The sequence below is a fragment of the Danio rerio genome, chromosome 23, assembly GCF_049306965.1.
Source record: "Danio rerio strain Tuebingen ecotype United States chromosome 23, GRCz12tu, whole genome shotgun sequence".
NCBI lineage: Eukaryota > Metazoa > Chordata > Actinopteri > Cypriniformes > Danionidae > Danio > Danio rerio.
The window spans coordinates 16427400-16452030 of NC_133198.1; the positions used below are offsets into that span (position 1 = coordinate 16427400).

The following is a 24631-nucleotide window of genomic DNA, read 5'->3' on the forward strand; positions in this document are numbered from 1 at the left end:
GCGAGAAAACAGTTAAACAAAGCATCTGCAGAGCGAGAATGGGAGAACTTTCGCTCTTGTGGATAGGGAAACCTTGTACGCACAGAAAATAATTAGCCCATAAATAAATGTTTTTGTTTGTTGAGCGCAAATATTTTGTTTCAAAACTATTTCTAAATTTAGTTCTAATTTCCAGCAAACGAATAAATGAACAATAATAACGAAATGTGGTCAAAAAACTGAGTTATAACCAAATACACATGCTATGCCCCATATGGTCTAAAACCTGAGAGGACAAATCTAAGCTTGTTTTTAATAAAACATATAAATATGGATATAATAAATACTACTGCTAATAATAATAACATTATACAAAAGCAAATTGTTATAAATAAACTGAAAAACCCTTTGAGATGAAGAAGGCATGAAATTATATGTTTTTTTTTATATTTATGTAGGCTAGAAAATAATGTTTTGTAATATTTCAATTATTTATGTATATATATATATATATATATATATATATATATATATATATATATATATATATATATATATATATATATATATATACACATATATATATATACACATATATATATATATACATACTGTATATATACATATATATATATATATATATATATATATATATATATATATATATATATATATATATATATATATATATATATATATATATATATCCTTATTATATCCTATATATATATATATATATATCCTTAATATTTACATTCTTTTTCATATGTAAAGATATTTGTGCATTGCTCTACATATTGTATTAAGCAGTGTGTAAGCGAGGTGAACAACTAACGCACTCTGCGCTGGACTTTAGACCGGCTTTGTTCTGGTCTACGCGCCAGCAATCCGTCTCAAAACGCCTCTTTTTTTTTTTTTAGACCAGAACGCTTATGGGCGCACATATGAGCGCAAATGCATTTGCTATTTAAACAGCGTGGCGCAAAACGTCAAAACAACTCTTGCGTCAAGATGAAACTAGCAAACAACAATTGCGTTGTGCCTTGCGCCACATTGCACCGGGTGTATGATAGGGCCCTAAGACGTATTAGTGTAAAAGGGCCCTGAGTGTCTTTCTTCCACGAGTGGGTTTGTGACAGGGGTGGGGCGGATAATCGGCGATGACGGCTCATCATCGTGTTGTCTATTGGCGATGGACGATGACATCGTCTATCGGCCCATCCCTACTAACAATATACTAATCTTTACTAAATATATACCAATCTACACAAACAATATACAATTCATACTAAAAATATACTAATCTATAATAACAATATACCAATTTACACTAACACTATACCAATCTTCACTAACAATATAACGATTCATACTAACAATATACCAATATATACTAACAATATACCAATCTACACTAACAATACACCAATTCATACTTACAATATACAAATTCATACAAAAATATACTAATCTATACTAACAATATACCAATTTACAATAACAATACACCAATATTTACTAACAATATACCGATTCATATGGACAATATACCAATATATACTAACAATATACCAATCTACGCTAACAATATACCAATCTATACTAACACTATACCAATCTATACTAACAATTTACCAATTCATACTAACAATATACCAATCTATAACACTATACCAATCTACACTAACAATACACCAATCTATACTAACAATTTACCAATTCATACTAACAATATACCAATCTATACTAACAATATACCAATCTATACTAACAATATACCAATCTATACTAACACTATACCAATCTATACTAAAAATATACCAATCTATAACACTATACCAATCTACACTAACAATACACCAATCTATATTAACAATACACCAATCTATACTAAGAATTTACCAATTCATACTAACAATACACCAATGTATACTAGCAATATACCAATCACGCTAACAATATACCAATTCACTTCTAGGATAATCTTGAATATTTTTCTAAATATTCAATAATAATAAGCAAATCATTAAAATATGCATAAACTAATTAGAAAAGGAGAGAGTAAAAATAATCTGATACTTTCTCTTTTAGTCTGAAAAACATCTTCACAATACTGATGCACTGTGTGGTCTCAGAGCACTTGTTGGATTAAGCGGAGCTGCAAATCATCCCTTCCGTGTGGTTTGGCTTATTAATAGTTTTTTTTTTTTTTTTTTATGTATAGACGTCTGTGACAGTAGTTTTTTACTGTGCTGACGGTTTATGTGCATCATATTCGTTGTTTTGTTAAGTAAACGTCTTTTTGCAGTATTTGCACACAGTTTGTGCTTTGTCTGGCACACGTCACTACTGTCATTTTATTCTGCTGCCTCACCTAATCGCTCGCCGCTGATGTGCAGGTAAAGCAAGCTTGCGGCTGTAAACACAGCACCCTCTCTGCTCAGAAAAATGTATTGAGATTCATTCAAAATTTCTAAATGTAAATTTAAATAGTCACATATTTGAATTGATTTTCAACCAACTCACGGTGAATTGTGACATTGTTACAGTTCACACTTGATCCCTTTACGAAAAATTGCCAGTATTTTTCCGGAAAAGTTTGCATGTGTGAAAAAGGCTATTGAGGCTCTGCCTATAGCATTTGCATTACTTTGGCTCAGCCAGTCCTCAGGATGAAAAAGTTTTAATGCCTCTTACTCCAAGGCTGCTACAGTTTTGAATTAAATTATATAATTACAAAAACAAAAATAAAAATTTTCAGCTACATAAATATCCCTGTTAACTTGGAACTAGTTTATATACATTTTTTATTTCTATCACTTCAAATGCTAATAATGAGTTAGAATCGTCTTGAACATTAAAAACGGCAGTCAACATTAATTTCATGGAAGTTTGATAAAAATCACAATGACAGTTAAATATTCAGCAATAAACAGCATCAGCAAACAATCTCCTAAACATAGTGCCTAAAACTGAAGATGCAGATTATTTCAGAATATACACATATCATCTTTACATGAGTCCAAGCACATCAAGATAAATAAATACGTCATCAACTTATATTCCTGCAAATATTTTTGCTGCTTGATTTAATGTACATCACATTATGAAACGGTTTTCTCCATTACTAATGTTCAGATTGCTAATTTAGTTGCCTAGAAACAGCTGCCACATTAATAAGAGACAAACATTCTGCCAACATGCATATTGTGGATGATATCAACAGTGTGGTGTGAAAGCAATTAAACTCTGCTTTAAAGCACATGAGACAGTCACCTTAAACCTCTGTTGAAGGACTGAACAGTATATTGGTAAATTATGATAATCCAGATAGTAGTATATGCATCACAGACATGTTTGGCAAATTTATTTCTAAATATTACATCTAAATTTGACAAATCAGATATGGCGTTACTATCCTTATCGCCACCCCTTCAAAAGTTGCTGTTCTGCTATTGGCTGGAATGCCCCAAAGATTAACACAGAGCTAAAAATTTATACTGATGGTGGGAGTCAAGAAAAGAGAGAAAATGCCAATCAGATTCGGTATATCTGCTGAGGTTTTCACATATAATATATAAACTATATATAATATAACTATTATATAACTATAAACTAGTTATAGTTTATAACTATATATAATATATCAACGTAATGTTTTAAATGTTTTAAATGTTTGCACTTTGACACAGATTTTTTGAAAATTGATGCAAATAACAACAACAACAACAACAATAATAATAATAATAATATTTGGGTTGCGGCTGGAAAGGCATCCGCTGCGTTAAACATGTGCTGGATAAGTTGGCGGTTCTTTCTACTGTGGCGACCCTGGATTAATAAAGGGACTAAGCCGAAAAGAAAATTAATGAATGATAATAACAAAACTGTTAATAATAATAATTATTATTATTTGGACACAAAATAAAAATAAAAATTCCAGTATTTTTGAACAGGATCACAGAGCATGAACCAAGTCTCTCTCACTCTCACATCTCCAGAATGAGTCCTTCATCCAAAGCCTAAAAAGCCTGCTAGGGGTCCAATAAAAACGGCTCGAAATTTTAAGTTGTAATAAGCATACTCATAGATTTCTTGACTTTAGAACAGCTGGATATTAAATGCGAAAGAGGGAGTGGCTATGTCAGAAACAGCATTTAAATAAGTGTAAAGGCTGTAATTTCTTCTTTTATGATAAGTTTCAGGAACAGAAAATAATAACTTGACTTTTAGTTAATTATTTGGTATCAGAAGTGGTTTATACGAAAGGCGAAGGCCTCAAGATTACGCTTATTTTACCAAAAATATGTACATATAATCATGCTATGATTTTTAATTATTTAATAGAGGCAGTAAGGTCTAACTTTGCTTAGACAAAAGTCTTGTCACTTAACAGAAATAATATATAGAATAAAAAGTAATGGTGCAGAGGAAAAATAATTAATATTGTGTGTGACCCCCATGAGTTTGGAGGACTGCATCCATACATCTCTGCAATGTCTCAAATAACTTAGAAATAAAGTCATCTGGAAGGACATGGAAAGTGTTCTTACAGGACTACCAGAGTTCATCAAGATTCCTTTGATTCATTTTCAATGCCTTCTGCTTCATCTTACGCCAGACATGCTCAATAATGTTTATGTCTAGTGACTGAGCTGGCCAATCCTGGAGCACCTTGACCAACTTTGCTTTAGAACTTTGATGTGGAGGCTGAAGCATGAGGAGCGCTATCCTGCTGAAGAATTTGCCCTCTCCTGTGGTTTGTAATGTAATTGGCAGCACAAATGTCTTGATACCTCAGGCTGCTGATGTTGCCATCTACTCTGCAGATCTCTTGCATGCCCCCATACTGAATGTAACCCCAAACCATGATTTTCCTTCACCAAACCTGACTGATATCTGTGAGAATCTTGGGTCCATGTGGGTTCCAATAGGTCTTCTGCAGTATTTGGGATGATTGGGATGCAGTTCAACAGATGATTCATCAGAAAAATCAACCTTCTGCCACTTTTCCCAAATGATCAAATAAAGTCAAGTGACAGGTAATATAAACAAATGCCAACTTCACTGACATATTTACTATTCTTTATAAGCTAATGTGGCACCACTGAATCATTTGCTGCATGCAGCTAGATAAGTAAATCTACAGGCAAGGTGAACTTGACCTAGCTTAAACTAAACTGCATACCTTGCAATTGAACAATGCAAGACAAATGGTATGTGAAATAGGTCATCTCAGATCAAAAGCGTCATACAATAACTCTGATAAGAGCAGCACAACAGATAAAGTGTGCTTTATTATTTCCATTAAAACAGCCAGAAAGCAAAAGAAAAGTATCAAAGATGTTTCAGGGGGGAAATGAGATAAGCCTAAATGTCAAATGTAATTAAAAAGGGGTTAAATACTACATAAAACTACATGGCTTCTGGTGGAAAAGGGCCCATAAAGAACCTGTATTTATTGATTAGGGTTATTTTTATTGGAACTGCAGAGCCAATGCTACGAAATTTTGTTTTGTGTATACGTCCATGTGAATGACAATAAAGTAAAACTTGAACTTGATATTCTAAACATTAAATGATTAATCTTGTTTTGGAGATTCCTACAATGGATTTCCTTCCATCCAAGATCAAAAATCACTTATTTTGTCTCATAATACACACCACAGCATCAAACTTTCTCACAGTGTCTGAAATGGTTGGTCAGAGGATTCAGTCTCTGTAAACTCCTCTGATTGGTCAGTTGGCTCAGGGGGTTATGATTGGTCACCAAACTCTCATATGCTCATAGTTTTGGAGTGTATGCAAAAGGGATTTGTTTTCAGCACAGACAACATAAATCAAACAACATAAATCAAAGTCTTCCTGATGCAACTACAGTGTTTAAGGTTCAATGTAGATGTTTTCCAAAAGTATTTAAAGACTATTAATATATATATATTTTTTTTATTCACGTGTCCACTAGGCAGGTTAAACAATAGATAATAATGTCAGCTCAACACCGGGATCTCTGTAGACATGCAGTACAAGCTAGTCAGAATTCCTTCTGCTTCAAGCTACAAATATTTGTATCACATCAACACAATAACACAAAAGAGATACTGTATGAACACAAATTGTACATTTTGGGCATTTGCAATCCGTTTATTTTTATACTTGAACTGTAAATTAGAACAGAAGCTATTAAAAAAGTGCTGAATATTAAAGGTACTTTAGCAAGGAATGGGTTAATAATGCTGTTTGACACAAATGGAACTTATTAGCAGAGATATAAACTTGCGTATCATTGGCATAAAAATGAAAATTGATGCCATAAGAATGAAATATATGACCGAAAGGTAAAATGTCCCTGATGAACACCATGAGTGACTAAGACTGCATCAGAACAACTGCTCTTTACCTGGACAAACTGTTTTCTGTCACTGATGTAAGATGTAAACCAGCAGAGGGCACTATCAGTGATTCCAATTGACCCTTCGCTAAGCCACACCTAAAAACCGCCACCCACCAACCGTGGCTTAGCAACCGTAGCTACGCACAGGAGCTCTGTCAAGCTTTAGAGCGAGGGAAACTGGCCAAAGCATTGTGCATATAGATTGTGCACAAATCTGACACCCGGTATCCTAAAAGTTTGGACAGTGTGGTAGAATTTTTTCTCTTTTCAAAACCTAAAACCCAAGAGGAGAAATGCCAGTGTGGATCAAACTCTGTGAGGGGGGCTAAAGGAGCGGAGTAACATGTAAGTTGGTTTTGTTTCGATATTTCTGAAACATTCAGTGATAGATCGACGGCAATAACTCACACACCTCCTAAACAGATCTAAACTTTTTTTCCAACAAAAATACAAAGCAGGTTATGTTTCACAGTTGTCTTTTTCTTTTCTTTTTTCGCTCGATATTATGAGCACTGCTCCGTTTAAGCCTTCGTATTTAAGCAGTCATATTTCTATCTGTTTCAAGCTACAAATATTCGAAATTACAAATCAACAGACAGAAAAAAAAAAATAAAATATCCAGACGTGATCACAATCTGAGCACTTGCGATCAATATACTTCATCTGCAGCTGTTATTCAGTAATTTATAAGCCTCGATGTCCATTTCAGAGCTATAATTCACAGATGTTTTCGGCAGTCTTTTGGAGATTTAGTCATTGGTGACGATGTTATTGCGGGTTAGTGTCTGCTTTCAAATTTGGTGTTGGATTAATATTTGCTGGTAGGGAAAATCTATTTGTTCACTTCTGCTATACACTTTAATTTGCATTTCAATTTATTTATTTCTTCCACTTAACTGCAAATTAAAATAGAAACGGTATAAAGAGCAAACAAACATACACACAGACAGTGATAGGTGTACATTGTTATGGGTAAATAATGTTAATATTCAAAACAAATCCATCAGTTTGTTCTTTCTGGCTGTTCTTTCTATAAATGAATAATGTAGAAGCACTTTCCATGCGCGTTTCCTCATCAGTTAGTAACGCTATATTTCATTGCACAACAATAAATCTATCAGGCTTTTTGGCAAAAAAAAATAAATAAATAAAAAATCACGGTTTAATTTGTTATTATTCGATTATTTTTTAATTTCACCTCTCCTGCTGTGCATGAACTGAGCTGTTGAATGGTTAGCATATGAGCCAGCTAGGCTAACCTAGCTTTAATTTTGATTCAGTTATTTTCTAATCGGTTCCCTATTATGTCGTAAATATACCCCTGGATTCAATACTGCAGTCTTCTTTTGTCTGGCTTTCTCTGATATCTCACCTGTTTGCCAAAAATGACTAATTATATTCCTGGCAATGTCTGACACTGGCGCATACACAATGTAATAGACGTTGCAGGCACGAAAGCTTCACAGGTGCAGCAACAATAACTAAGGAAGACAGGACTTAGTGAAGGGTCAATTGAGGCCAGTTGATTTAGTAATATTGAAAGATTAATGGTATCGACAGCAGCTGTGACTTCTAAGAAAATAAGTATAGACTAAGAACCTTAGTGAAAGCTGTTTTGTGCTATGTTTTATGTTTATATTAAAAAGTAATGGTAAAAAGATCAACAGGGATACTCTAGGACAGTGGTTCTCAAACTGTGGTACGTGTACCACTAGTGGTACGCAGGCTTCCTTCTAGTGGTACACGGAGGAATTAAACATGTAATGTACGTGCTACATATTTCAAAATTTATTAAAAATGATGTATATAATATGCATATATGACATATAGCCTATATTTCTGAGGTAATCTGCCACGTTATTTTAACTGTGCAGAGTTGTAGCTGCTTTACTGGGCCTACTACTTTACTGTATTTCAGTACTGCTCATTTTGGTGGTACTTGGAGAGACTATTTTTTTTCTGAGGTGGTACTTGATGAAAAAAGTTTGAGAACCACTGCTCTAGGACAACTAAATAAACCAAACTCATTTTACATTTTCTAACTATGCAAATTTTCAAGCACTCCAAATGTGAAGTTCAAAAAGTTTGTAAACTGCTATTAAAGGCAAAGTCCATCCCCAAAAAATCATAATTTACTATTTTCTTACTCGTTAAAAACTTTTTGAGGCTTTATTGGCTGCTGGTTACCAGCATTTTCAGAATATGGTCTTTTGTGTTAAAAAGAAACTCATAAACATTTTGAAGCACAAAAAAGCAAGTCAATGATTTTTATGTGCATTGTCTCTTTAATAAGCCTTGGATCCCAAGCACATCGAAAATAAAAACTCAATTGAACTCAAAATCAATCCTGCCTTAATCATTTGAACATACTCTGAACAGTAACCCAAAAACACGAGTTAACCCTTGACATTTCAGATGTTGTAACCTTATCCCAGGATGCACCTGAGGTTCTGATGGATGAGTGGGTGAGTGGGGGAACAAGGGTTTCCCTCCGATGGGTTTAAAGAAAGACCCCGTGCAGCGTCCCACGCGTGTGCACCCTAGTGCTGGAACACACCCTTGATCAGAATAACTGTATACGAGCTTAAGCTCAGCCACATCAAGCAGCAGGTGTATCCTGCCACAGCTGCAGTTGAGGATGCTCCAGATCACACACACATACACACACATTGATCTTGCACATTAAAATGTCAGGTTGTCTCTTCACTGTCTGACAACTATGAAAAAAGTGATGTTGAAAGAGAACGCAATGTTAATCATGACCCACAGAGGGCAGCATGCATCACTAGTACAATATTTGCATCTCTTTTCCCTCACACACATAAACACACACATCATTTGTTAACATTAGTTTAAAGTAATAGTTCACCTAAAAACTAACATTTCCTCATAGTAAATCAAGCAGTTTTCAACCTTGCTGAAACAAGACATTCTGAAGAAAATAGCAGCCTCTGACATATACAGTAGGACCAAGAAATAAAACGACAATGGTAGTCAATTTTTTCCAATGGCTGCTTTTTTCCAACATTCTTCTGAAAGAAACTGAAATGACAATAAGTAAATGATGACAGAATTGAACTTTTACGATGAACAATCCCTTTAATATATTGGTTATCTTAAATATTATGTAAAACACATTCTGATCTTGTATATAGAATGGTCAAAATCAATATCAGACAAAAAGCATGCCAAAACACACATTAAACTATTGAGCTGGTCTTTGTTCGGGTCAGTATTGATTGGGTCCATTATTTTTTATATTTAAGAAGTCAATACTGAGATCCTGATTATTTAACACAGCTGCATGCAGACTTACAACATGCATTTATTAAACATAAAAGAACTAGTTTTCATGCATGAATCTTATGTTTATTGCTGATTGTAATGTGAAGGGTTCAGGCTGTTTAACCAGATTTAATATACAGTGTATATACAGAAAAAGAGTATGAAATGCAATACCTTTTAAGAACTTTTTAAATATTCTTTCCATACATTTTAAAACCTCATCACCACTTTAATTTAAAATATTATCCATATACTGAATAAAAATGCTAATCCAGCAGGTAGAACAGCAGGAATAATAGTGTTGCCTTTGTTATTGCAGTAAACGAAACAGCGTGATGTCAAATCTAGCTGGATTTGATCAACTTCATAAACTACATAGCCAATACCAATAATTGCAGATTAAATTCAGGCAAACATTAGCATACAACTATACATTTCATAATCAAAAATAATACAAAATTCTTTTATTCTTTTTTAAGAGACAGGACACAACAAGTAAAATTTCATTCAGGGTTATCTGGCGTAGCAACAAGCAGTACAGGGGCTCCACAAGGGTGTGTAAGTTCACCATTTTTGTTCACCCTATATACAAATCACTGCGTTAGTCAGTAGTCAGCAGACAAATCAATATATTCTTACATTTTCTGATGACACTGTTTTACCTTTTCACAAAAGCAGCTGTCGAATGGTTTGTCAGCTGGTGTGATGACCACTATTTGGAAATGAATGTTAAAGGATCACGAAACACCAAAGCATATTTTTTTGAGCTGTTGACAGTCATATGTGTCCCATGCTGCTAAAAACACTTAGGACACATATATTTCACTAAAAAGTGAAAATTGGTTGTTTCTGTGTTATTTCGAGCAAACTCGTACTTCCGGTTTGAGACTAATTTTTGAAGCTGCGTCACGGCCATGAGATCTTAGCGTGTATTCCAGCGTGTAGACTGGACATCTGTACCTGAGAGTGCCCTATTGCGTCTCTGAGTGTGCTGCATTAATGCGTGAGTAAGACTTGATTCAAACCAATCAGCGTGCTCTATTGTGCAACTTCATTAATATTCATTAATGTAACAGTGTTCAGACGGCAGAGAGACGCCACGTTGTGTTGTCAAAACAAGCGTACAGTGTTGGTTTTATAATTTGCTGCAGTGAAGGTTTTGTTTTCATTTTCTCTCTATGGGAACGCAGCTGGACTCTCGTGTGGATCAGTGCATGCGACGTGTGACAGAAATACATGTCTAAGGAACATTGTTTACCCCAGAGCTTTTCTCATCTGGAAATGGTGAGATCCAGATTTGCTACTCTCCTCTTAATAAAGACGCAGCTGTAGTTGCTGTTGATTGTCCTGTCTCTACAGATTTGGTAAGTTAGCGACCAGTGGTCTTTGTTGATTCAGATGGCGAAGTTAGTTTGTATTAAACTAACTATTACAGCGAGTGTAAACATGTTAGCACCACAATCAAACTTACCGTCGTGTAGGATTTTTACCACATTTTGTGACATGTGGAATAACACACAGCTTTCTGATGCTACCTGCCGAGTGCATTTAAGTTTCTGGGAAATGGCCATTTACGAAAAGGGAGGAGGTCATCATACACCCCAGGTCAGTAAGCGATAGGAGCTCTGTTGTGGTTTATGATAAATACATTAAGCAGGCTGCTTTATATAACTATTTTGGAGTGAATATTGATTGTGAGCTTAACTGGCACTTTCAGGTATCAAGTCTTTGTGTAAGAATTCATCAGCGCTTACACTTTTTACAAAGACTCAGATTATTCAGAGTAGCAGCATAATGCTAACTTCTTATAAAGCAACAATAGAGTCTATTTAAAAAGATATGGAATTATTGTTTAGTTTGGAAATCTGACAGTAAAAATTAAAACCCAAATAAATAACCTGATGAGAGCGGCAAGAATTTTGGGAATTGAGACACTTGGTTCTCTTGGGTTGTGCACAATTCAACAAACCAACAAGATTTCATCTGATTCTTCGCATGTGCGGTCTTTGAAGCATAAGCTGATGAATTCTGGCAGAAGATACACGACCCGTTATTCATGTATAATAAATATAAACATTATTTTGTTCCTTTTTTCAATTAAATTGATCAATAAGCAAGTAGGGTAAGAGGGTCAAAGATTAGGATTACTGCATTGGTTGGCATAACAGGGCAGTGGGGACGCATTGTCTTTTATTTTAATTATTGTTTTTATGAAACCGTATTTATATTAGGAGGTATTTCAGGATCAGATTTTTAATTTGTATGTATGTTATATGTTTTCTTGTTGGTGTCTATGTACAGCAGAACCTTTTTTTTAAAACAAATTTCACCTACGGGAGACACTAAAATTTAACTTTGACCTTACATATTTTTTTCTGCTGGAGATACTGTTTCCCCTAAAAAACAAAAAAAAAAAGGTAAATAAAAAATCTTACAAATACCTTAGAAACAGTATAGCAGAATATTTTGGCAGTTTTAAAACCTTGACTTAAACCGCGGTATGCCTTGAAAATGGTTATCAGCCCTACACATGTTTTATGTTGCAGCCTCTTGCGATTAAATTATTGCAACGTTTCAAATTGCGATTCGATTTTGATTGAATCGCACAGCCCTAATTGATAATGTGAACAAATCATTTAAATATACTATGTAATATAACACACTAATATTTATTTTTGTTTTCCTTTATTTAATTAACTTTATAGCTGGAAGTCAAGCTTTTGGGAAAAAAAATCCCAAAATTTATGCTGAGTGAAAGAAATAGCATCATTGTCAAATCAAAGTTTTCAAAACAATCCTAACAAATTAAATAATAATAGTTGGATGCTCAAAATTGCAAAAAAACACAATTTTAAACAAACAAAAAACGCTCAATAAGTTTCTCAAGACTTGCTGCATTTTGTAGAAATAAATCTTTTGCACTCATTATATCCCCAGCTTGGTGAATTACATAATTGCTTTCAGGGATTAAACTCATAAACCGTAAACATGTTTTTGTTTTTGTGTGTGTACAAGCAAAGCAGAGAAACAAACTGGAGCAAACTGCAGATATGACGGTAATGAGAGTAAATGGTCATCTCTTGCGCCTGCCCTTTTCCGGTAGAGTGAGTGTCATGCCTGACTACACACATCCGCCATCCGGTGTGCCATCTGACCCAACGCCACCATCCTTATACAACCAATGTGGGCTTATAAACAAGAACCGTTAGTGAATTAGTGCACTTCTAAAACAAACATATTTGTTAACCACCATAGTCTTACAAGAAATTTCTGTCATCAGTTAAAACGATGCAATATTTTTTGCCATGTTTTTTTGCAACTTCCATGGTGCTTAATAGTTTGAACTTTCAAACTGCAGTTTCGATGCAGGAGCTTGGATCTTACCTTACAAAATTATAAGCCATATTCCCTCAAAAAAAAAAAAAAAAGACAAAAAAAAAATCTGTACACTATTGCCAGTCGGCTAGATGCGCTTTTAATGTTGAAAAGTATATTCAATTCAATTCAAGTGTATTTGTACAGTGATTTTCACAATAATTAACATTCCAACAACAGCTTTACAAATGCGCACATTATTAAATTAAAGGGCACATAGTTTACCCTTTTTTATGATTTAATATTAATATTATGGTTTTTCTGAGTGTGCCAGTTCAGGTTCAGTTCACAACACAACACAACTTTTTATTATAATGTGGTAAAAAGTGTTGTTTTAGGGGTGTGTACACAGCTCGCTGTTTTAGGGGCGTGTTGCTTCACATGAAAATAAGTTTCGACTTCCAGCCCAACATAACAAGGGGGCGGAGCCAAGAGCTCCCCCACTCTGCTTTGGCAAAAGACAGGCAGACACAGAAAGAGAAGCAACTCCGAAGGAGTGAGAGGACCAGCATTCAGCCGTACATGTACGACTCGGACACAGACCAAGCAGACACTACAAAATCATGTGTCTTTGTATAGTTTTACAGCCAACTGTTTCAGCCAACTGCTATTTTAAAGTTTACACTGAAACTTTGACTGAGGCACCAGGGGCCTCATGTATTAACGCTGCGTACGCACAAAAACTTTGCATACGCCAAGTTTTACGCTTAGAATCGCTCACGTTTGGATTTACTAACGATGTAATGAACGTGGGAATGTGCGCAGCTCCACGACTCCTAGAGGCAGTTGTGTTAAATTTCACTCTACAAAGTGTCTTTGAGGCTTGCAATGGCAGCTGTATGAGACGAGTTCATCTAGCAGGTATATAAGGTTTCCATACCATACAGTTGACCAGCCAAACATTAAAGTGCAATTTGCAGCGGACGCCGTTTTTCCCAATGTTATGGGAGCGATCTACTGCACGCACATTGCAGTAAAAAATCCACACAGTGCGATGTTCAGACTCAACTGTGGTTACCGCATCAGCTAAACTCTCCCTCTCTATTTTTTCTTTTGTTGTTAATTCCGGAGGACAAACTTGCAAATAACACCGTTTCCCTCCGGTCTACCTCCGAAAAGAGCACCTCCAATTCACATTCTGTTCAGTTTCTCTTCTTGCTTGATTTTGCCATTGCTTTTTCATTGGGTTTTGCCAAAGTAGAGTCATTAGCATATTCATACGGGGGAGGAGGCAGGGAGGGGTTTTGTGCTCGTGCATGTTGCGCTCAGTTTCAAGTTCATTCGGATGTACAAAAGAATATGCGTGAGATTCGGCGTTTTGTATGTTTGTATGTTTTAGTATGATTTCCACGCAAGTCTTCGTACACGAGGCCCCAAATGCGCCGTTCAGAGCCACGACACGGAACACCAGACACACACATTCGGATGTTATTTAATATGAAACTATTCAGATGAAGCTCTGTGGCACGGCAGAAATATAAAGTCTCCCGAATCGTGGCTGGGCGTCGCGGACAGCTGCCGGCTGGAAGCGCCATTGTGTGTACCCTGACAGAAAGCTCCCACTTTTCAGCTGCACCTAGTTAAGATCACCGGGAGCTCCTGTGACCGCGAGAAAAAAGTTTAAGGTTGACTCAATGAAAAGTACACGTTTGCAAACCTACCTACAAACAAACTTACAAACAATAATTTTGATTACAGTGATCATGTGGTGAATGTTGATCTTGTGTTGAGCCCAATGAGCCTTACACCTAAAAATAGAGCAAGGGTGTTCCTTTAGAGATATCGCTTTGACTCACACGCTGAAAATGGCGGACGTGAAACAACAAACTGAGGATATGGTGACCGCACTCCTATGTCAAGTTGCGGTCGATCTAAAAACAGCTCCAATTGGTCTGTTAAACTGAAAAAAAGGACTGTGTGTGTTTATATCACCCCAATATGACGGTCTATACACTATACTTACACACGTCTAAAAAAGAAAGAACAATTTGAGTATTGTGTATTGCCTAAGACTTTGTGCTGTTTTCGGAGTGTTGGTAGCGTATATGTACATTCTTTATTTATTTATTTTTTTATTTAAGAAAATGATTAATATCTTCAATAGACCCTCATTATTTCTTAGCTGGGTTCAGGTTGGAGCTATTTGAAGCTAGCCAGAAACTGCAATTTGGAGGTTCAAGCAACATTTTTCGTAAATAACTAACTTTTCTTTCTTTCTTCAGAAACGAAGAAACAAAAGCAGGAAATTTTTAAATTAGAATAATTATTATAATCATTTTTTTTATGAAAAATGTATCTGCATTAAAAACTTCTGTCATCTTAGACTGATTCTACAGCGAGCAAAGGCAATCTGGTGTCACCAGTTGGCAAATTTATAAAGGTTTATTGTTTCTTGTATACAGATCCCCTATAGTCTTGGCCATTTGTTATTAATGTATGAACAAATTATTGGTTTTAAGTACAAACAAACAGACAAATAAATAAATAAACGAGAAACAAATAAATAAGAGATAAACAAATAAAAGGATAAATTATATAGATGAATAAATAAATTAATTAAATTAATAGAAATAAATAAAATAAAATAAAGAGATAAATAAAAATCAATTAGATAAATAAATAAAGAAAGAAAGAAATCTATTTAAATAGACATAAATAAATAAAGCTAAATAAATAAAAACTAAAATAAATAGAAATAAATAAGATATATAGAAATAAATAAAGAGATAAATAACCAAAGGGATACATAATTCATAATAAAGAGAAATAAAGAAAATAAATAAAAAGAGATAAGATAAATAGAAATAAATAAATAAATAAATAAAACAAATACATAAATCAAGCTATAATATAAATAATAAAAAAGAGATACATTAAGCTAAATCAATATATACATAAAAATAAAAAGACAAATAAATAAATAAAGATAAGCAAATAAATTAATAAACAAATAAATAATAAATAAATAAAGAGATAAATAAATGAGATAAATAATCAAAGAAATACATAATAAAGAGAAATAAATAAATAAAATTAATATAAATAAATAAATACATAAAATAGGGATAAATAAATAAATGGAGATACATACATACATGCATGCATACATATATAAATTAATTTAAAAATTAAAATAAAAACATAAAAATAAATACATAAAAATATATAATTAATTAAATAAATAGATAGACAAATAAATAAAGGGAAAAGAGACAAATAAATATATAAATACATAAAGATAAATAAATAAAAAAAGAGATAAATAAAGATAAATAGATTAACAAGAAAAGAAAGAAAGAAAGAAAGAAAGAAAGAAAGAAAGAAAGAAAGAAAGAAAGAAAGAAAAAAAGAAAGAAAGAAAGAAAGAAAGAAAGAAAGAAAGAAAGAAAGAAAGAAAGAAAGAAAGATAATTAAATTAAATTTTATTCTGGACATGAACATAATTCTTGAATGATGATGTTTGCTACTTGATTAATGTAAAGACCCAAAAGTATTAATAATAATAAAAATAAAAATCTGAAACACACAAACCAAACAGAACTAACAAGCACCAAACCCAACTCAATCACACGACCACAGTTCATCATGTTACATGAGAACAGCTTGACTGTAAGATGTATTTACACTGCCCTCTTCAGGAGAAGCCCAACAGGTGTCAGATTACATCATCCAAAGAGTCTCATTCACATCTCTCACTCAACTAACCAGCCAACATCCATGCCATCACCATAGCAACTGCTGTTCTTAATAACATTTGCACGCTGTGAATTATAAAAGATACAAAACAGTAATGTCATCAGTCATTACGGGAGCCTTTAAGCCTGAACTCTTCCTCAAGCAGAGCGTACGGTTAAAAGAATTGCTCTAGTTTGCTCAGGCAGTGGTTTCCTCTTTCTCTACGGAGTCCAGAGAGACTGTTATGTAATAGATCATGTCATCCTGTTGCATAGTTACCAGCTACAATAGAAAAAAAGAACTTTTACAATGCAACATGGAATACAAACAGCCCTACGGTTCCTGACTCTAGTCAATGCTCTCCTGTCTAGATTTCAGTCATATGACTAGTGCCAACACATTCAGCATCCTCTCTCAGGTGTGTGAATGTGTGATGTAATTCTCTCCTGAGATGTCGATCCATTCAACCACCTGACGTCTCTGCGGCCCGAGGATGAATTTATATATGCGAGTGCTGGCATGATCCTCACTACTGCACATTACGATAAATTACTCTCCAGATCACCACACTCTAAAAATACTCTAAACTGGCTTCATCTGGACGAGTAGATAAATGAGACCCTTTAATACTTCAGGAGCAGAAAGACTTCAATATTAAATGGGTAAGGGGGAGCGCTACAGGGATTTAGGCTGCAGTTATTTCTATTGTTTTCATAATAAAAATAATAATAATAATATCTATGCAAAAAAACAAAATATGCCCATTTTTAATGTGACCGGTTACACACTGTAAGATAGTGCAGTGCAATAATATTTATTAAACGTTATTTAATTAATTTAATAAATTAAAACCTATTATGGGTTTTTGAAAATGACCTTCCATGTAGTGTGTAACAGTTCTAAGTAAAAGTGAAATATCCAGCTAAAGCTGGATATATACTTCCGCCTGGCGCAACATCGCGCACCTCAGCGGACTGCATGTGCACCTCGCAAAACGGACGAGGCTTTTTACCCGCCGCGTTAGCCTTCGTGATATTTTTTAAACCGACAGTGGGCGGTCAAAAGAAGCTGACCTTAAAATCATACGAATAAACAAAGTAGAAACTTTCGGAAACTACGTCATATCATTAATATCATTCAGTATTTTTAAACTCCATTTGCCGCGTGCACTCAAGCCAACAAGCAGACGCATCGAGTATAAACCAGGCTTAAGACTTAAATCTGAAAGTGGACAGTTTTTAAAACTCACGACTCACAGTGGTTCGAATAAATCATCTTGATGGAAAGTCTTTAGCCGTTTCGCCGTGACATTGCAACGAAACATAAGCTCCACCCAATTGTTGTGCGCACAAACCCAAGACAATTTAAACCTGCGGCCCCGCCCACTAACACAGCAGCGAAGACAGATTCTGTCATCATGATTCATGAAAACGCTGTGCTTACCTGGAAATTATTAGAAGTGTGAGGGAAAGAAGTGCTTCAGCAATCTACATGCTTACAATGGGCGATTCATTCATTTGTTAAAGGAAGGATCGAAAAAGACTACTGATGTATGAGACTTTGACAGAGCTCGACAGAAACTTTAGTACACAGCTCATGGATTACTTTCTTCCTTCATTTTGTAATTAACAGACAATACACCAGGGGTTCTTGCAAAATAAGGCCAGTTTATAAGGCACAAAGTCAAACAAAGGCAGGCTGCTGCACGCTGAGGAGGAGCGCTGGTGAGCGCTACAACCACCTGGCTGGGGATGCGATCATTGGGCAAGCAGTGAGAGGGCAGAGCCATGAGAAAATATTACACTTCACGAAAGAGGTGCCACAGCAATGATTGCAAAAAGAAATGATCAACAGCTGAGAGCGAAGAAAAGCTCCAAAATGAAAGATAATTAATGAAATGGCTTGTCTCCTTGTTTACTCTAGCTTGCAAATTATATTGCAATATATTTAATTGTCTTTTGTTACTTGTACCGCTTGCACTGTAACAGGTTAAGTCTTTATATTTTCATATCACATCTAATGTCACGTTGAAAACGCGACGCATGCCGATTTGTTTACGAATTTAAATGCGTTTGTGATCTCGCATTCTACTGCCGTTTGTTGTTGCTATGGTCACCGTCAGCTGATTCTACACTTGTGCAGTGGGCAAGGTTTAGAATAGTTTAATTTGCTGCTGTGTGGATTAATACTGAATGTGTGTCATTGTTAAGAATAGAGCAATATGCTGGTGTTCAACTATACTGCTTTCAGAGGTAAAGTGGCTGAATAAGACTATTGAATAAGTTTACTATAAAGTGTTTCAGGCGTCCGCTGCGATCGAATCCAATACCAATGTTGGCGACCAGGGGGCTTTACAAACCTCGCTGAATGCTGTCGACCAATCGCAACAGGCTGTCATCGGTCCAATCAGCGCAGATTAGCTTCGCGCTAAGAAGGAGTTTGGGAGCAAATGAATCGCTGATCGATTCATATGGGAGTCGCTAGGATGATTGGGTAAAAATAAATTCATATTGTAAGACCATGAAAGTGTTTTTTGACCTTGCATGCATATCAGTATGTTGTCAGAGACCCTTACAACCAAAATATGACCCTATTTAAATGTATAATAGGGGATCTTTAAAGTCCCGTAAAGTGCATTTTTATTCCATGTTTGACGATACCTCAACAGAAACATGCAGAGAGGGCGGGACAGTGTTGCTATTCCCCTTAAAAAAAAAAAGCCAATAACGTTTTGATTTACCACAGCCCTGCTATTGAGAGCGATTGAGCTCAAGTGCATCAAATGAAAAACAAATGAGAAGCGTCCTGAAGGGGGCGGGGCTTGTCAGACACTAAAGAGTATTTGATTGGTTATGATTTGAGGAGCCGTAAATAAAACCATTGATCCATTTAGGTGTAAGAGACTAACTGCAAGCTTTATATGTTTATATCAGTTTTATATCTCGTAAACGTGAATTATGTTACTGTTGTGCTGCACACTAGCTTACTAACAATACTAATACTAACATCTAAAAAACTTTAATTTCATCGGACCTTTAAATTAGTTCATTTGACTTGCATTTTCTATTAAAAGTTAATTGTTTTTAATAGAAACAAGTAACATGAACTGAAAATTTGATTGTATTAGGCTGAACTTAAACTGAATAGGTTCGCCCAACCGTGCAGATTTTTTAGTTCCCAGCATTCTTTGTCAAACTGGAAAAAGTGTGTATTTTTTGCACACAATTAAATTAGGGAAACATGATTTAGTGTGATATTCAGAGTGAGTTTTCTGTAAAAATAACATTAAAAAAACTCTTCTTAGATTTACTTAAATTACAGATCAAAGTTAAGTCAACAAAACTTAAATGGTCCAAGTAAATGTGACTACAAGTGAAGCAAGGTATAGTTTGAATATATTAGTGAGAAATAATTACTTCAAATAATTAAGTTAAAATTACTTAATTGAATTAAGGCAATGAAGTCAATGAAGTGAACTTAAAATTTATATTTACAGAGCAGTTAAAAGTTTAGGCAAAAATGAAAATTATGTTCTACGTCAGTGCTAGTAAATACGCACAATACACTGACACTGAGAAGAAACTTGCCATTTTTGCTTTGTGTGTGCACAAAAAGTATTTTCATAGATTGATAATAATCAAGGCAGGGGTGTTCAAACTCTCGGTCCTGGAGGACCGTTGTCATCAAGAGTTTGGCTCCAAACCTAATCAAACACACCTGAACCAGCTAATCAAGCTCTTACTAGATATACTAGAAACTTCCTGGCAGGTGTTGAAGCAAGTTGGAGCTAAACTCAGCAGGACACTAGCCCTACAGGACCGAGATTACACACCCCTGACTTAAGGCATGTGGTCTCAGTTTCAGTTTCCGGTTCAGTTCAGTTTCCTTAATTATTTTTGTCATTCAAAACATCACAATAAATTATAATGCAGACCGAAATTATGTTGCATCAGACCCAACAGGAACATAAAAAACACTACAGAAACCTAACATAATAAATAAGCTTTATAATTTCATGCATATATAAAAATATAGTTATATAAAAAATAACCCAATTAAAAACATACATAAAAATCACAGAAGGAAATAAATTACTACTTAAATAACTATTGGAGAGTTTGCTATAATAGTTATAATAATTTTATTATAATAATATAATATAATATTGATATTTTGTGCTAATTTAACTATTTAGCTATTCAACAGTATTTAAGATACGGTATAACTCAAAAGTCTTATAATGACAGGATGAAAACTATCACGAAACCGCACTGATTTGCTCCTCAGGCTCCCTGATGGCATGAGCTTGAGCAGACTATGGCCAAGGTTTTAAGGATGTTGTTTGATACCTTATGGGACTTTGAACATCTATGGAGGATGAGGGAGCTCTCAGATTTCATCTTGCATATCTTAATTTCTGTTCTGAAGATGAATCTGAGTAAGATCTGAGAGAATTGGAACAATATGAGGGCAATTTATTAATTCCATTTTTAGGGAGAAGAACGGACCCTTTATTAAAGCATGCAAATTTAGCCTCATGCATTTTAAAGGCAAGAAATTGTACAAATGATATATAGAACTTTTCTTGTCTCCTAGTAATAGGACTCGCTTTTTCCTGGGTGAAATTGGACTACAATTGACCTACACCTACTGGGGCTCAAGTGTCAATCTGACCAGCTTCGAGATAATGGAGAATGGAGAGAAGACACTGAATAATGAAGAGCTGGTGAGTAGAACTAACAGCAATGTGCTGTTGTCTGGGGGAAAAAAAATCTAATTACCTCTTAGGCCTTGAGAGCCCATGTCAGGAGAATACACACTGAAATGAATTGAACAGAAAAAAAAAGAAAAAAAAAAGAAAAAAAAAACATGAACCATGACCTTGTTACAACAGAGGTCTGCAGCGGAGATTCTCTGAAACCAAATCACATGATATCTTAAAGCAGATGACCAGGAGCAGCAACAGAGGACATCAGCAGCAGAGTTGCAACCTAAGGGCATATTCGCACACAATGTATGGTTTCCTTGAACCATGCCAAAGCACGCTTGTCCCCCTTTGCCCCGACGGCCTGCACTCACATTGCATCTGAATATGACACTTGCATTTTATGGGCCATGCGCCCTTATGGTTTACGTCTTTAATAAACTATGACAGTTTGCGTTCATTGAACAATAGTATGATAATAAATTCATATAAGGCAGTCCCTTAAAAGTGACGTTTCGTCTTCAGTTTTGGGCTCAGGCGCGCTTTGCACTTACACTCCAAGCATATCGTGCCAAAGCCCAAGGGAACTGCACTCTGACACACCTCTTCCAACCAGGCCAGGGCAGGCCAAGTGAACCGTGCCTGAGCTCGATTCAGAGCACTCACACTTCTCAAACGAACCAGAAAAAGAGCCTGGGCAGAGTTTGGATAGCTAAGTGTGACTGCGCTCTAAATCAACAATTCAAACAGGCACATCGCAATGATGGGAAAAGGTTTGCATAATCTTTAGACTGCATAGTCTCGATATTTGCTGTAAAAAAAAAAAACACTCAAATAATCAGATCAGGAAGTTGCAGCATTGTCAAAAAAGCTGTTATTTCAGTAGCACAGCACTGAATTACTGTATTCTGAACTGAAATGCCCAGCATGAGGATAATGACTTAAGGCTCCTACACACCGGAACGTATTTTTGTTTGCGTTTATCGTCAGCGTTTTACGAGACGTTTTTCAGTGTTCAAACCAAAGCGCTTTTCACTGGCGTCAAGCAGAAGAGTATGCTAAATCACTCTTTTGACGTTAGATGGCGCTGCACAACTATAAGCTTCTGACACCCAGTTATAACACAGAACAAGTGGAGGAGCAGAAGTTCACAGTCACACGCATGTTGTTAAATTTACTGGTCACTCGAACAAGCAAGGATGGTTCAAGCAGCAGCTCCAGCTCTAGCGATGAAGAAATTATTATTGTTTACCAGTTTTCTTCAATGTGCGCTCGCAATGACAGGTTTGCGCTTGAGCGCCTCCAAGTGCTGTTTACGGTAACTTCAGCAGCTCCGTGCATGTGAACAAAGGTGCCAATCTGATTGGTGGAGAAGGTTTTGACGCCGCGTGTCAAAACAAAAAAATGAGCATGAGGCGTATTTTTTTATTTAAATGACGCTTTTGCGCCGGGCGTTTTGCGCGTTGGTGTGCACACGCATATTGACGCCCTTTATTTAGTTATGAGACGTTAAACGTCGACGGAAAACGCAAGCAAAAAATGTCTTGGTGTGCACAGGCCTTAAGACTCAACTTTTTTATAGGGGAAAGTAAAATTGAAGCGAGGTGTCATAACACAGGGGAAGTTCCATTTACACATTAGCAAATGATTACCATAAAACAATAAATCAATTTTAGGTGCATCTCCCTCTCCGCTGGACTCATTTAATGACATAATGGCCAACATAATAAAAGAAATTCTAATTCTGTTTGTCCTGAATATAGGAACTCTAACACATCATCCTGACAGCAGCAGCTGAAACACAGAATACAATGGGTGATCCAGGGTGCATAGGATACCCCGAGCTCTCTTTAAGACACATATATGGTAAATTACCATTGGACGAGTTTGGTTAAAACCGATAATCTTGCCTGCCACCATCACAAGGCTACCTGTTCTATAGATGAATTACCCATTTGTAAACATTCAGGATGCGAGTGCATCATGTTTGCAGAAGAAAAAAAAAAACACAAAAAACGCTAGCATTTACAGCGAGGGAATGACATTCGATTTGGTTCAGAGTTTGTTGTTGTATTAGAAATAAGTTATATTGATTACATATTACATATATTATTTACATAATGCTTTCAGCGTATTAAAATAGCTGGTCACCCAGTGATAAGCTCAGTCATTGTGTGAAACTAACAATAAATTGAGCAGCGTTCATCTGACAGGTCCATTTGCGATAGCACCCTCCCAATAAATATTGGACAAGACGAAATGGCCAAGCATCCAGCCCCAAATATACAACCATCTCATTGAAGCTCCAAGTGATTTTACAAGAGAAGAGTTAAAAGGGCTACAAGTCTTTGGATGCCTACAACTTTGTTCTGTGTGTTCATGAGCAGGAAATAATGCTCCATGATTACCAGTTTTAAAACTTTGTAGTGTTAAAAAACAAGGTTTTGTCTAGCCAAAGACAACGAAATAAGACGGAACTGTACAAAGCCTGGGCAATCATCAAAAAACAAAACAACTGCAGACTGACAATGAACTATACCTGTGCGGCAGGGTATAAGAACTTAGATTTTTACATTTCATTCTAAGCATTCAGTGTCCACAGTTTAAATAAACATATTTAACTGTTTTTGCTGAAATCATGGCTGCCATCAAAAATGAGTAATGTGTATAATTCAGCATAGCGTGAACTGACCTGATATAAAATAAGAACTGCAGAGTCCAGCATTTTTAATTAGGTCCTCACCCTATTCAGTTCTTCTGATGGCTGTTAGCCAAAGAGGTCCGCCATAGACATTAAAAGCAGTCTGGTGGACTGTAAAATTCGATTTTGGCATCCTACCGCACAACACAACATGTTTGCTATTGCAACCGGACCTTTTATGCATTTGATATACGCAGTTGAACCCATGAGACATCATGTGTGACGTAGGTTGGTAATTCCCCTATTTGAAAGACTCAGATTACCATACCAAGTTACAATAAGGATAAAACAGATTCAATAAATTGTTTATTAAACAGTGTCATCACAGAGGTACAAACCGAAATTATCTGTTTCCTTAGGTGTGTAGCAGAAATATAAGACTTTAAACCATTTTAATGTTACTCAACTTTGCTAATAAACACAGTGAGTTGGTTAACTAGCAAGTTTTTTTAGTTTTGCTTTGGTACCAAAATTGGTACTGTGAACTGTGCATTTTCGCTGATACTGAATACTGATA

General features: G+C 35.5%; 1 protein-coding gene and 1 long non-coding RNA gene across 14 annotated transcripts in view; one reads left to right on the forward strand and one right to left on the reverse strand.

Annotated features, from left to right (window-relative positions):
• The window catches only part of ndrg3b (ndrg family member 3b), a 158582-nt gene that overhangs the window by 53138 nt on the left and 80813 nt on the right, over positions 1 to 24631 (reverse strand).
• LOC141380592 (uncharacterized) lies at positions 6642 to 12806 on the forward strand. 2 transcript variants are annotated; one of them, XR_012398878.1, is made up of 3 exons: positions 6642 to 7818; positions 7964 to 10942; positions 11212 to 12806. It is a non-coding gene; the product is annotated as an uncharacterized lncRNA (long non-coding RNA). The 2 variants fall into 2 exon arrangements; XR_012398877.1 differs by having other exon boundaries at positions 7964 to 11040; positions 11112 to 11224.